A 2,994-nucleotide genomic window follows, 5' to 3' on the forward strand; every position below is an offset into this window, starting at 1 on the left:
AGAACTGTCGGTATCTTAATTCGTTCTGTTTCTATCTTGAATGGTTGTCCCCAGATGTCGTTCTGAAGCTGCGTTTTGACAAAATTGGTCTGGTAGTCTTGCGTTGTTGTCTTTAGTTGTTTTTGATATTTCTGTTTAGCGTGACGATACAGGTCAAGTCTTATCTGTCTTTCAGGAGCTGTCTCTGCTTGTAGGGAGTACTTTCTTTTGCCCCGTGAATCCTTCTTTAGTCTTGCCAGTTCTGTCGACCACAGATGTTTCTGTCCACACCCACTTTTTTCCCGTGGTATAGCTGTTTCCTATGCTCGTTGTAGGACCTCAGTCAGTACATGCGTTTTGTAATCTATACTGCCTTCAACAGTGTATACTGACGGCGCCTCAACAATATCTCTAACTTTTTGCCAGTCGGCTCTTCCTATGAGTAAATGTTGCTATTCATGGTCCATGTTATGTGGGTCGGCCGCGGTGGCCAAGCGGTTCTAGGCGTTTCACTCGGGAACCACGCGACTGCTACGGTCGCATGTTCGAATCCTGCCTCGGGCATGGATGTGTGTCATGTCCTTAGGTTAGTTAGGTTTAAGTAGTTCTAAGTTCTAGGGGACTGATGACCTCAGATGTTAAGTCCCATAGTGCTCAGAGCCATTTGAACCTTTTGAACCATTTGTTATGTATATTGACATATGTGTCCGTGGTTATGACGACTGCGTTGCGGCCGGCCGCGGTGGTCTAGCGGTTCTGGCGCTGCAGTCCGGAACCGCGGGACTGCTACGGTCGCAGGTTCGAATCCTGCCTCGGGCATGGGCGTGTGTGATGTCCTTAGGTTAGTTAGGTTTAAGTAGTTCTAAGTTCTAGGGGACTTCTGACTTAAGATGTTGAGTCCCATAGTTCTCAGAGCCATTTGATTGCGTTGCGGTCGCTGTGTGTGGCTCTATCTAATACCCTCCGTGTGTTGACTAGTGGCTGCCCTCCTTATTCAGTATGAAGAGGTTGCATTCATTTACCACGTCAAGCACTAGCAGCACTCTGTCGTCAGTTCTATCTGAGTTCCACAGGGGGGATTTTGCGTTGATATCGGTTAGAATGAGCAGCCTTTCTCTTCCTGAGTGTCATGCAATGTCTTTTATTTTGTCTTAGAAAGGTTCCATATTATACGAGTACCGAGCGTAAATAGACGCCCCATGAGCCATACATTCTGTCAGTCTTATTTCTGCTGTGGCAATGTGTTCAGAACAAAACTGGGTTATCTGCGTTACTCTGAGGTTTTTATTAACTACTATTATTGCGACTTTCACGTTTGGTGTTCCAGCTATTGTGATGTAATGTGAGGAGAGCCCTGAAATCTTCCTGAACGCAGACGATGTCTGCTTTTGTCTCTTCTAAGAGCCTACCTAGTTCCATGTTTACTAGGGTACTGCCCTGGCAGTTAAGTAGTATTACCTTCAGAAGGGATATCCAGTGAAGGAAAAACACTTGGGTGTGGTTTCTTTAAAATCCAGAAACACACGTCCATGTGCTCTCACGAAGTCCTTATATACTTTCTCTAGGTTTAGGCCCTCTCCCCTTCGTGCACATACCTCCCCTAAAAGCTTACATAGTTCATTGGTTTTTTTTTTTTTTTTTGCAGATTTTCAACTTTCAGGATCATCCTGTCAGTTTGTTCTGTAGTTGGGAAGCAGATTTTATCCCCATTTTCATGCTTAGTTAGCATTACATAGCGAAGAGCTGTTTGAAATATATCCTTGTTTTCTAGTCTGCTAAGCCATACGTTCTCAATTTCCTTAGTTTACATGATTAACGTTATTCCTGTAGTGAATGAGACCATTTCAAATTTTAAAGAATCGGCTCACAGCTTTGAAACTGCGATCCTTCCAGGCACACCGCAACATTTAAAATGCGTTCGCCATAAGAAATGGCAGCAGACAGGACACATCTGCTTTTGTATGATCCCGTCTCCATGATGGCATCATGATTGCCTAGCAAGCGTTGCGTTTGCCTACCGAAAGACGCCCTGCGCAGAGGCTAGCAAGCCGCTATCGTGCATCAGGCGGCAGCTCTTAATTGTGCGATAAGCTCGTAAAATCCACAGTACCCCCCGGTCAACGTCACACCGTAACGTTTCCCGCTTACCTTTTGGGATTCATTCTCTGTACAGAGTGCAACGAGCCCTTCAGTGGTTTTCATTTTATAGCACCCGGCTCATTTCTTACTGAACACCCCTTGCAGTAAGAATTGTATGCATTTCAAGATCGAGGAGGATACCTACAGCACATAGTATGCGCAAGAATGCCTGTTACATAATCACTTCCACTAGGGTCAGATTAACCGCTGTTCGTTCCAGTGTCATTTCTACGTTGGTAATGAGGTCCTGTTATTGTAGGTCGGATAGCTTCCATTCGAAATATGAGGGCATGTTGAAAACTAATGTCTCCAAACGTTTTATGCGAAAACTCTTAAACCTTCTCAAATAAAACAAACTTTACCAACATTCTAGTACTTCATTCTGCATATGTACATATTTGCAGCTCTCTGCCTCTAGAGGGCTCAGAATTGTGGCATGTAACATGGCTGCGTGTAACGAAAGTATGTCGGTGCCCGGCAGACAGCGTGCTGTAATCGAGTTCCGAATTCGAAGAGTTCGTCCACACCAAGAGCACCCTCTCCTCCACCATGATAACTCCAGACCGCACACGAACGCTACGACATCTGCAACAATCCGACGCCTTGGGTTCAGTGTCGTCTATCATCCTTCATACAGTCCCGACTGAGCGCCATCCGATTTTCATCTGTTTCCAGAAACTGAAAAATACCTCCGATGACTTTACTCTGATAGTTATGAAGCAGAGGTGAGGTTTTGGTTCCGTCAAACATTCCACAGTGACGGTATCAACAAACTCGTCTCTCATTGGCAGAACCGTGTTCGTCGCCAGGGTGACTATGTTGGGAAATAAATACGTAGACATGAAGAATAAAAACGTGGAAAGTAAAGCACGTTAG

The sequence above is a fragment of the Schistocerca cancellata genome, chromosome 4 (genome assembly GCF_023864275.1).
Source record: "Schistocerca cancellata isolate TAMUIC-IGC-003103 chromosome 4, iqSchCanc2.1, whole genome shotgun sequence".
In the NCBI taxonomy this organism is placed as follows: Eukaryota; Metazoa; Arthropoda; class Insecta; order Orthoptera; family Acrididae; genus Schistocerca; species Schistocerca cancellata.